Source organism: Cynocephalus volans, chromosome 4 (genome assembly GCF_027409185.1).
Source record: "Cynocephalus volans isolate mCynVol1 chromosome 4, mCynVol1.pri, whole genome shotgun sequence".
NCBI classification, from domain to species: Eukaryota; Metazoa; Chordata; class Mammalia; order Dermoptera; family Cynocephalidae; genus Cynocephalus; species Cynocephalus volans.
This window is the reverse complement of record NC_084463.1, coordinates 126,717,194-126,730,142: the sequence shown is the minus strand read 5'-3', so window position 1 is coordinate 126,730,142 and position 12,949 is coordinate 126,717,194. Positions and strand designations below refer to the sequence as shown.

The following is a 12,949-nucleotide window of genomic DNA, read 5'->3' as shown; positions in this document are numbered from 1 at the left end:
ACAGCAAACCAACAGAAAACTGAGTGTAGGTCCCTACGGACTTTTGCTGATGACCTTTGAAGGTTGGAGTGAAGGCATGGACCATCCTCTGGGTCTCTGAGAGCACCTTTTCATTAAGAGAGTTTCTGAACTTGTTAGTTGCATCTCACATTTCCAGTTTAACAGTTTGCATTACAGAAACATGTTTTCTATTTGTTTTAGCCTCCATTTTGTTGTGCTCTCCACACTTTTTTGAAGTCCGTGATCAAAGTAGGCACTTTTAAAGGAATATATTTTAAAGGAATAGGAACCATATAGTATATTTTAAGCACCCAGGTGAAAAATAAAATCAGATTTGAATCAAGTTAATATAGGCTTTTAAAGGCTAAGCTAATGGATTATGTAATATGTGGAGGTAGGAAGGTGACAGTTTGATACTAAGAACATCAAAGAGGTATAGCCCTAGAGGAAACTAAATTCATCTTACAGATTGTGTCATATGGCCCAGCTGTTTGAGTATTGGATCCCAGTCAGTGAATGTCTTCTATCTTAGCTTGACCCCTTCCCTAGAATGGGGAATAAGAGTCAAATAAGATATACATATTATGCTTCTTCTTCTGAAAAAGTATTGAAGTAGCAGATAAGTATTTAATAAAGTTAAGGAGAAATGTTTCTTCCCACACTACTAAGTTGAACATAATGCTCCCAGAGCAAAAATTGAATGGAGATTGTTTGCCACTTAAAAGTTTGCAAACTAGGTCAAATTACTTAACCCCCTCTGCTCAGTTTCTTTGTCTATAAGGTACAGATAGTAATAGTTCCTCCTCATAGCATTCTGGTGAAGACAGAATGAATTAATATATGTTAAATGCCTAGGACAGTGCATGAAACAGAGTGAGTTATGTAAATGCTAGCTAGTATTTATCTTACTATTTTAAAAATGCATAAGAGTCTGGTCAGTTAGCTCCGTTGGTTAGAGTACAGTGTTATAACACCAAGGTCAATGATCAGATCCCCATACTGGCCAGCTGCTAAACAAACAAACCAAAATAAAAGTGCATAAGAAAAAAAAAGAAGTAGAATATATACTGTAAGAACCCAAATGCCCCAAGGGATCACACCCTGATCACATGAGCCCTTCTCGGGCCGCATCCCATCATGGCGCTAGTTGCCCTTCTCTTCCGCATTCTCCTTCCCGCCTGCGCGAATCGCATGCCAATCAGCTCCCCCCCAAGCCCCATGCGGTATGCTAAATAGGGATTGTATTTTAAACCAATCAGCTTTCCCTTAAAGCCCTATATATATGTGTGTGTGCTGCCTAATAAACGAGCTCTCTCCGGTGGATCTTCAACTGATGTCGACTCGTCCTTTCATATACCAAATGTTATCTTTAGGGAAAAGGATTAATTGCATGTTTTATTTTATTTTTGCCTTCTATATTTTCTTCTATAATGAACATTAATAATTTTATAATAATTAATCATTTTTAATTAAAATTTTAAATTGAGTTAAAAAGGAGTGAATTATGCATTTGAAGCCTCCACCTCCACCGCCCTCGTCAAGCTTTAAGGTGTTTTACCTCCTCCTTTTTATTTCACATATAGTTTTAGACTTTCGGATTAGTCTCTCTTTACAGAAGTAATTATGCGATGAAAGGACATTAACAAGTGGCTGTTCAGCCATTGTGTAACCTTTGTGGGATGTGTGATGCCCAGACAAGAAATGGAGAAGCTCCCCTTGTTCTGGACGGGGCGTTGTGTGCAGACCACCTTTGTTGAGGCCTTTGATTGCCAGTTATACCTTGAGGGACTTTTTAGTGAAGACCTGGATGTGGAGTCAAACCTAGTTAATCTCTGCTTTGTGAAGTTCACATCTTGGATTTCTTAAAATCTCAAATGACCAAGCATATGTCAACCTCATGAATTCTGTCAACCGAGAGTTTTAATTGGAACCAAAATTGAATTTGACTGCTAGTTCTTTGTAGCTAGGTCATGTTCTCTTCATATTCTGCTATTGCAGTAATGAAGCCGGTCAAATCAAGTTGGTACACCTTCTCCAAATACTGTATGGGATTTCAAAAATGAATTCAGTTAGGAGAGCTGAATGTTATTTTTAAAGAATCCTTCAAAATAGTGTTTTATATCCTGGCAATATATTAGGCATTCAAGAGAATTTATTTTCCGTGTTAATATAAACATGGTAAAAAGCCTATGTTTTTTCTTTATAAAACACTGTAGTTGATTTTGACATTCCAAAACGATGCTGCCATGACTATTGTAATATTTCATAAACAGTGTAACCGTTTGTCCAGAAGTCATCTGGAAGTCATTTATTTAAGAGTGATTGTGAAGCTTCATGCCCTAAGGAGAAATGAATGATTTGCTGAGGGTTTTTTCCATGTTATTTAATGAGGTGTGCTTTATGAGATGTGACTGGGTTTGGCCAAATTTGATATGGTGATCTACAGTGCTTGGAGTATTGGGTAGAATCATTTCCCAACAATACGTTAAGAAGTGTTTATAGATATTTGCACATTCAGTTATCCTTTCAACAAGCACTGAATCCTAGTCGATGCCAGGTCCTATGGTAAGTGCTAGGACAAAGACACAAGCATGGTTCCGTCTTCAAAGTGGATAGTCTCTTCAGAGCTGTGCTGTCCAGTACTATAGCCACTAGCCACGGGTAGCTCTTTACATTTGTATTTAGAGTAATTAAAATTACATAAAATTTAAAATTCAGTTCCTTAGTTGAATCAGCCACATTTATGCTGTATTAGACAAGTCAGATATAGACTATTTCCATCATTGCAGAAAGTTCTATTGGAAAGCATTGATCTAGAGGGAAAGATGAAACTAACACTTGGTGCATCATGGTGAAGAAGTGTATGCTGGGTCACTGGAAGCTTAAAGCAAAGTATTTGCATGAGACCATAGGATTTGGGAACGGCTTCCCAGAATAGCTTCCACTGAGTCTTGAAGGACATGTAGGAATTAGCCAGATGAGGATGGGTAGTAAGGGTGCCCCAGGAAGAACTTCAGAGCATGTGCAAAGGCCTGGTGGTAGAAATTTAAGAAGTGTTAGGACACGTAAAGTGTATGACAGGATTGAAAGGTAATATAGAGAAATATCAGGAGCCGAGGCCAGATTACGAAGGGACTTTGACTTAATATCAGAGTAAGCAATAGGGAGGAGACTAGGATTTTTGCCATTTACTGAGTGCTGGGAACACAGTGAGATGATCTGTTTGGGGCTCGAAGAACTCAGTTTTATAAAGATATGATGGTTAATAGCATGTATATAGAGTTTTACAGTGTACAGAAGTCCGTTCCCAAAACTCTGTGAGGAATGTCAGTTTTACGAAGGTGGAGGCTGAGTCGAAGATGGTAAGTTCCCATGCCGGATGTGTTGTCTTGCTGGGACTTGAAGTCAGGCCTCTAGAGCTTTGTCCTTTATGAAATACTGAGCGATGTGTATTTATTCTCAGGGAAATATTCCATCCAACTTTTTCAGTGAAGTGTACTTTAGATACTAATTGTTGCCAATTGTTTTATTTTCACATTTAAACTACTTTCGAAAAGTTTATAGCTCATAAAGTTTGCCACCCAGTGATTTTCTGCTTCCCCTCTCTCTGGAAATACAAACACATAGGTTCTGGCTCTCCACTAAATACATGCAAGGTACTGAAATCTTAGAAAAGTCTCTTTGATTTTTGTCCCGCACTTTTCTAATCTTTAAAATGGGACTCCTCAGAGGACTACTGTAAAGGGAAAATCAGATAATTTATGTAAAAGTTCTTTGTGATCATAAAGTGCTGTTGTCCACGTGAGGTAAGGTAAATTTCACTTATCATCTGAAACATTGCTGTCTTTCTCTTTTCTTGAAATGTTTGGAGGAAAATTGGCTTGCCTCGGGGACAGGAGCTGGAGTGGGCCAATACAGGCAATACAGGTGTCTGTTAGCAAGGTAAAAGGAAAGCCAGAATTTTTGGAAAACATTCATTTAGTATTGACAAAATCTGTTGCCTGATGAGATGCTGCACAAATGTTTTTGGCTCTTCTTTAGACTTGTTAGGGCACTAGTAGCCATTTGGGGAATGGCTGAAATTTGGAGTCGTAAAAATGATTTCATTAGAAACAGCAGAAGGAATATGCAACTACTTTTCCATAGGCTATCACTGAAAAATCCAGGCGGATGTTTCTTTGATGTGGCAACAGCAGTAGAAGCCGCTGCCAGGTCTGGCTGGCACTTGGACAGTTATTGTTTAATACACACTCTGTGACTAGGATAATTCCATTCATTTCAAAACATAATTTGACTTTGGACGACTTCAAAATGCTGAAGTGAAACTTAGGTCTCTGAGTACTAATTCAAGATGACTTGTCATTTTGTTTCATGTGTAGGGCAATTAATTCTAAAAGGTGGCACTACTTTACAAAAGCAGACTGGTAAGCAATTTGAACAGGGAGGTTTAAAATCAAATGCAAATAGGGTGGGTCAAAATTAAATAGTTTTAGAGCCGAGCCCGTGGCGCACTTGGTAGAGTGCTGCGCTGGGAGCGCGGCGACGCTCCCGCCGCGGGTTCGGATCCCATATAGGACTGGCCGGTGCACTCACTGGCTGAGTGCCGGTCACGAAAAAACGACAAAAAAAAAAAAAAAAATTAAATAGTTTTAAGTAGTTGAATTATATATTTGTGTGTACAAATAACATATCAAATTCAGCTGTTCAATCCATATATATTTATAATTCAATCCATATATAATAACATGTATATAAAACATAAATAAAAACATTCTGCATATATAATATATATCCCATTTTATACCAAGATAATTTCAGACTTTTAAAATGTTGCAAGCATAAGGAATTTCTCTTATACTCTTTGCTTAGATTCCCCAAATACTGACAGTCTCTCTCTCTCTCTCTCTCTCCCCACACATACATAAAATATATGCACGTTTTCTTCTGAACCATTTGAGAGTAAGTTGTAAACACAAAGCCCTTTTATCTCTAAGTATTGTAGTGTTTATTCCAGAAACACTAGGGTATTCTCTTAAATACCTGCAGTACAATTGACAAACTCAGAAACTAGCTTTGATATATATCATCATCTAATCTATAATTCTCATTCAGATTTCAACAGCTGTCCCATTAAGCCTTTTATAGCAAAGGAAAAAAAATTCTGGGCCAGGGTGTAATCCAAAGTCATAAATTGCACTTGGGTTTTGCGTCTCAATAATTCATTTTAAATTTCTAAAACTATTTTTTTCATACTTTCTACCTGATTTAATACCGATAATTAAAATTGGTCAGAACTGGGGCCGGCCCCGTGGCTCACTCGGGAGTGTGCGGTGCTGGTAGCGCAGAGGCCGCGGGTTCAGATCCTGTATAAGGATGGCTGGTGCGCTCACTGGCTGAGTGTGGTGTGGACGACACCGGGCCAAGGGTTGCGATCCCCTTACCAGTCAGAAAAAAAAAAAAAAAAAGGTCAAAACTGGCAAAGGGAAATTATTTTAGGGTACAATAAAAATAATAATGGCAGCCAACATTTATTGAGAATTTATCATATGTTGAAAACTTAATATACACAACCTTATTTAATGCTCACAAGGCCCCTATCAGGAATTTATCATCACTGATTTACAGATGAGGACATGGAGGCTTTGAGAGATGAAAAAACTTTTTGTGATCATATAAAAATAGCAGAGCTAGGAACTGAATCTATGTTCATCTGATTCAAGGCTTTCCTCTTAATTTCTAAGCTATAATTTGACTTGAAAGTCATAGAATTGGAAGGGAACTATAGGGGCCATCACTCACTATCACCTGCAACTTTAAGTAGGTCTACAGCTAACCATCAAAGGTGGCTGGCTAGCCAGTATTTCCTGTGGTAAGTTTACTGAACAAATTGATTAACAAGGAGTTCTTCTCAGAATAAGGTTTTCTTGTATAGCCATATCATTTTTATAGATGAGAATATCAAACCCAAATAGTGGATAAGCAGCTTGCCCAAAGTAACAGTATGCAACTGAGCCAGAATTAGATCTGCAGAGTTCAGTGACATTTGCACTATATCCTATCAACTTTTATATCTCAGAGATATATAAATACTTTCAAATAGTCCTATTGGGTTGTTTAGAGCTGGAGAAAGTAGCTGATGATTGCTCTGTTCTAATGCCTATAAGGAATTTCCTTTGCTTCCAAACTAAAATTTGACTCACTTAACATTTACTCCCTTAATACAATCTTTTAGATAAGTTCTATTGACTGCAGTGATTTCCCAGAAAAAACAAAATAGTTCCTCAGTTGCTCTGGTAATGTTTGACAGTTAAAAATATTATATTCTTTGGAAGCATTTTCTTTTTCCACTTTGTAGCCCTCTGGTAGGATGGCTTGGTAGCAAAGATCACTGCCCTTACTGTTGGGAAGTATATAGTGAACTCATAGAGGAGTGTTCCTTGTCTGATTCATACCATTTCTTATAACATGTCATTTGGGGAGCTCTCAGATTAGAGAGTAAGGGTGAAAAGGGAGAAATGGGAAAGGAGTTTGTACTAATTGGGACCTACTGTGTGTCAGATAGGCACCTCCTAGAACGTTGTTGTGTTTATTTTGTTTTAACCCATAAAACTCTGTGAGCTAGATTTATTCCCATTTTGCTGATGATGAGGCTGAAGTTTTCCTCAGAGAGATTAAGTAACGTGTCTGAGGTCACATAGCTCATTATAAGGAGCGCTGAGTCAATCTCAGGTCTGACTGTGCCCCTGTAGATGTGGAGAGGGTGAGAAAAGACTTACTGGATAATTCATTATTTCAACAAAATTTTGTTAGCTAAAGCACCGTATTCAGTGCTGAATTACATGGGAAATACAAGGGAGAGGAACCGTATACCTAAGTTTTGAGAATTCAAAGGGGAAGGGAAATTACTTCTTGCAAAAAAGGTTAAGGACGAGCCCATCAGAGTTGGCATTTCTGGAGAGCCTTGAGGGATGATAGGAGTTATTTGTGAAGCAGTGTGCAAAGATGTGCAAAAGAGCATGAACAAACATAGGGAGACAGATGGGGGTAGGTAGTACAAGGGTTTGGTTTGGCTGCAGTGTTGTATTCTTGAAAGGAAGTGTGGGAAAGAAACCTAGAAAGGAGTTTGGGGCCAGCTTGAGGACCTTTCTTGGCAGACTAGTAGAGTTTAAACTCTTGACTGACTATTGATGTTTTTTGAGTTAGGGAATGATTTGATCAGATCTAACCTTCAATAAATTTGATCTCATAGCAGAGAGTTTGGAATTGAAAGAGTTCAGGGAGACAAACGAAGATGTAAATAGCACCAGTTCAGGTGAGAATTATGAGAATCTGAATTCAGGCAAATGAGAGGCATTGAGAGGGAGCAGGGAACTTGTCCAAAAGACGTTACGGAAATAGAATCGAGAGGATGTCCCAGCTGGTATGATAGGGCTGACATCAGTAACACTTAAGTTTAAGATTACCAGGAGTCTGGTGGTACTTTGACAAAATGAGACACAATACGGAAAGAGAAATTTTTTTGGAATAGAAGATATTAAATACAATTTTTAGTCTACATGTTGAGTTCAGGTGGGATATGGGTAGGGGGCATCTAGAAATACGGGAGTGGAGTCCAGAATAGAGATTCATGGGCGTAGATTATAGAATAGAGTGCCATGGTTATAGATTTGGGAGTCTTTTCTTTTGAGGTGATTACAGGAAACATTAGATTGAAGGAGCTTGCCAAGGGAGAGAGGGTAGAAGAAAAGGGAAGAAGGCCAAAGACAACTCCTTGGGAAACACTTGAGTCAGGGTGTGGGAAGGAGACCAAGTGCCAGAGGAGCAGGAGAACTAGGGCAGAACTCTGCCCTAGGAGCTGTGGGAGGATAGGTTTTTCACAAAGAAATGAGGGATCAACATTGACATGCTGGAGAGAGATGCCCATGGCCAGATATTGAGAAATGGCTTGACTTCTTTAAGTTTGTTTAGAATCGTTTCAGTAGAGTGATGAGAGTCACTGAGGTAAAGAAGATCACAAAACGGGTGTTTAGGGACTGCTAGTAGGGGCTTTCTGGTATTTGGAGAGTGGATAAAGCTTGGAATAGCTATTGTATTTGACAGGAGTCCATTGGGTTTGAGACAGAAACCCAGTTGAGGCATGATAGAGGATCTGTTGTTTCACAACGAGCTAGAAAGTCCAGAGGTGGAGTTGGCTTCAGATGATACTGGATCTTGGGGCTTAAAAGTTATGAGAGTTTTCTCATGATCTCCATTTCTTAGCAGTAATTGTCTCTACTCTTGTGATTTGGATTCATTCTTTCCTGTTGCAAATAGCCTGTCTCCATAAAGAGGGAAACAGGGCCTTCAGTACATCTTTACATATTGAGACCCAACATGAATATCTAAAGCGTTCCTTGCTGCTTTCAGCAGAAAACTCCTAGGAGAACTCTGATTGGCCAGACTTGCCCCATTTGCCTGTCTTCGAGCCAGTCACTCTGTTTAGGATGGTATGGTGCAACCTGGGTCATGTAGTCATCCCCAGTAGGGCTACTTAGAGTGCAGAAGATGTTCCCCGAAAGAAGCAGAAGAAAGGAGGAAGGAAGACGTGCTGGGAAGAAGGAGACCACAGTTATCACAGCCCACTAAGAATCTAGTGAATAGACCCACTGTGGAAAATATTTGTTTAATTGGATCAATCTGAAATGAACAAAGGATTGCTGAAGAATAGTAAGGGACCAGTTAAAGCCTAGATAATATAAATGTGTAGTGGAGCCAACTGGACCTCTAGGAGTGAAAGTGATGAAAAATGTGATGTGCTAAGAATTTGTGTTTGATAAGTCGGGATTTCATAGGTGACTAGAGGAAATCAAGCAGGAGAATCAAGCAGTTCATTGTTAAAGTGTTTGGCATGGGATTCAGAAAGCGTAGACAGGCAAATGAAACCACAGTTTGCTGGTTCATTTATTTATTTTAATCAAAGTTGATTGTTTATTCTTTGTCTAAATAAAGTAGTGACTACTAATAAATGAAAATGTATTTGATTTTATTCTAGCATGATTAAATTCCAGCAAGGAAATAGGCTAACTTCTTTCTTCCAGATATTTTCCCTTCTTAGTCAAGCCATATTCAACATACTTATAATATTATGTGCTTTAGACTGAGACTTAGAATTTGTTCATTTTTTTTCCCCGTTTACTACTTATTAGTTTGGATTATATGTATACTTGAAAGATCATGTTGGAGATGCTGGAAATATTTGTGTCACAGATACACTTGGCTTTTAAAAAAATGATTATGAAGTCTAAAACTGTTGAATAAAAACTAGATTTTTTTAAAAAAAAGATGATAAAGTTAATTGATTCTCAGTTTTAAAAGTCTGTTCGTATAGAAAAGAAGAGAGGAAGAATAATCACCCACTATCAGACCACTGAGAGATAACCATGGTTAATATTTTGTTGTATATCCTTTGGGAATTTTTTCTGAATGTATATGTACAATTTCTTTTTAAAAATATAATCTTACTATATATACTATATATACCATATTTATCATAATATTTCCATATTAATAGATCTAGCTTTTAATCACCTTTTTTTTTTTTTTATTTATAAACAACAGAAACTTATTTCTCAAAGTTCTGAAGGCTAAGAATTCCAAGATTAAGGTGATGGTAGGTTCAAGGTCTGGTACGGGCCCAGTCTCTGCTTCCAAGACACCGCCTTGAATGCTGTGTCCTTCAGAGGGGCCACACACATTGTCGTCGCATGGCAAAAGGGCAGAAGACAAAAACAGTCCTAGCTAGTTCCCTCCAGTCCTTTTTAAAGGCACTGATCCCATCTATGAAGGCAGAGCCCTCTTGGCCTAATCACCTCTTAAAGGTCCCCCTTCTTAATACCAGTGCATTGGCAATTAAGTTTCAACATTAATTTTTGAAGGAACACAAACATTCAAACCATAGCAGAAACACAAAGGGAGTAGATTCTAAAAAATTTTGTTCACACTATTACCCATTTTGACATAACCAAATCCTGAAGGGCCTTCTCCCACTCTAAATTTTATTGTCCTATCACAGGTCTCTCTTCTTAATTGGTCTTTTTCTCAACTCCCAACAAGAAGGAATGACAAACAACAAAGGGAAATTTATGAAAGTAAGAGTTCACATGAATCTATGCTCTGTGATAAACTTTGCATACTTATAACTTTATGCCAAATATGTAACAAATTGGAAAATAGAGTAAGAGTCTTCTGGACAAAAAAAACCCAAACAGAAAACAAAGAAAAAACAGTTCTTCTCATAAGAAAGGTGGAATATATATAATTGGTAAGGGATACCCAGTACCTTCTATATGAGACCATTAGAAACATCTGATCACTAACATGTCATTTTCCAATGGCCACTTAGAGAAAAATTTAAAAATCTGTAGAAAAGTTAACTACTTACACGTAAGAAACATATTTCAATTCATCTATGGATCCAAAACCTTATAGTGGTTTCCTTAAACAGTACATACAGAATGATCTCATCTCAATGTTCTTTGTGGAAGTATAAAGTAGGAATCCATAGTCCAGAGATAAAACTTTAAGAAGGAGCCACTGATACAGACAATATGTTTGTAACTTTTATAACGTTTGTTTCATGTTGTGAATTTTATGGAGTGTTAAGCATGAATTAATTTGCACCAAGCTTTCCATATTACCTATATTTACAGAATTTCTTTACAGTGAGTGATTATAAGACTGAAATTATTTGCTAAAATTAAAAACTTTCCTGTATTTTTTGCATTTATACAGTTTCTATCTATACATTCTCATGTTTTTGCAAGGATGTAAAATAACTTGAAGGCTTTCCCACATTACTTACATTCATAAAGTTTCTCTCTATTGTGAGTTATTTCATGTCTTCTAAAGTAACTGGGATGAATGAAAACTTTCCCACACTGTTACATTTATAGGGTTTTTCTCAAGTTTGAGATTTTTTAACTTTTTTTAGAGGAACTGGAATAACTGAAAGCTTTAGCATATTGTTTACATTTATAGGGTTTTTCTCCAGTGTGCTTTCTTTCATGTTTTCTAAATTTGCTGTAAAAAAATGAATGATTTTGCACATTCCCTACATTTATAAGGACCATCTCCAGTGTGCATTATCACATGTCTTTAAAAGCTTGCAAGAGAAATAAAGGCACTTGCACATTTCTTACATTCATAGGGTTTCTCTCCAGTGTGAGCTCATTCATGTATCTGAAAATCTAGAGGATAATGGAAGGTTTTCCCACATTTTTCACATCTGTGTGATTTTTCTCTAGTATGGGTCCTTTTATGCCTTCAAATGGAACTGGGTCATCTGAAGGCTTTCCCACATTCTTTACATTTGTAGGGTTTCTCTCCAGTATGCATTCTCAGGTATACTCAAAATATTCAGTGAACACTGAAGGCTTTCCCACATTGTTTACATTAATAGGGTTTCTCTCTAGTATGAGATCTTTCATGAACAGAAAAAGAAGTGGAACACCTGCAGGCTTTGCCACATTCCTTACATTCATAGGGTTTCTCTCCAGTGTGAGTTCTTTCATGTCTTTGTAATAAGCTTGGTGAAATAAGTGCTTTCCCACATTGTTTACATTTATAAGGTGTATGTCCACTGTGTATTGTGTGTCTTTGAAAGCATTGGAGAGTAATGAAGGCTTTCTCACATTCCGTACATGCATAAGGTTTCTCTCCAGTGTGAGTTCTTTCATATATTCAAGGGAACTGGGCTCACTGAAGGCTTTACCACATTTTTTATGTTCTTAGGCCTTTTCTCCAGAGTGAATCCTGTCATGAATTTGAAAAGAGAGATCTGTAAACTTTTCCACATTGCTTACATTTATAGGATCTCACTTCGATGTGAGACCTTTCATGTGTTTGAAATGATTTGTAATACATTCAGTTTTTCCCACGTTGTTTACATCCATCGTGTTTCTCACTGGGGTGAGTCTTCATATCTGAAAGGATTGGAGAAAACTAAAGGCTTTTCCACGTTTTTTACATTCATAGTGTTTTTCTCAAGTGTGAGTCTTTTCATGCCTTTGAAAGGAACTGAGATGACTAAAGGCTTTACCACGTTCTTTACATTTGTAGAGTTTCTCTCCAGTATGCTTTCTCAGGTGTACTCAAAATATTCAGTGAGCATGAAAGGCTTCACCATATTCCTTATGTGCATAGGGTTTTTTACCAGTGTGAATTCTTTCAAGTATTTGAAGGGAACTGGGCCAATTGAAGACTTTACCACATTTATTGCATTCATGGCGTTTTTCTCTAGTGTGAATCCTTTCATAAATTTGAAGGGAAAAGAGATAACTGATTACTTTGCCATGCTGCTTGCATTCACAAAATCTCACCCCAGTGTGAGTCTTTTCATGCGTTTCAAATGATTTGCGATAGATGAAGGTTTTTCCACATTGTTTACATTCACAGTGTTTCTGGCTGTGGTGACTCCTTTCATATCTTTGAAAGGATTGGAGACAACTAAAGGCTTTCCCACACTCTCTTTACATTTATATGACTTCTCTGCATATTTCTGATTTTCATGTGGTTTGTATCTAATGTGAGATCAGCTGTGCCTAATATGAGCTGAATGACACATGAAGACTATTCCACACATGCTACACTTGGATGGTTTTACTCCAGTAGGAATTTCCTTGTTCAGATTATGATTTGGAATCTGGCTAAAGGTTTCTCCACATTGACTACTTTCTTTACTTACACAGTCTTTCTCCATATCAGTGCTTAGAGTTTCCCCCTAGATTTTTTACCAATCTTTAATGTTCTGGTCTTCCCATTTTTTTCCCCATTTCTCAGCTTCTGGGAGGTCCCAGTGTCCTCCCAATGGCTCCTTTGGCCAGAGCACATCACAGGCAACAGTGGCTGCACCAGAGCCACCAGGAGACCTTCTTAACCATCATTTAATAAATACATAGTATTTTATCATTCA

General features: G+C 37.7%; 1 protein-coding gene across 1 annotated transcript in view; it reads left to right on the top strand.

Moving 5' to 3' along the window:
* The window catches only part of LGR4 (leucine rich repeat containing G protein-coupled receptor 4), a 102,127-nt gene that overhangs the window by 49,281 nt on the left and 39,897 nt on the right, over positions 1-12,949 (top strand). The gene's annotated exons all lie outside the window — the stretch shown is intronic.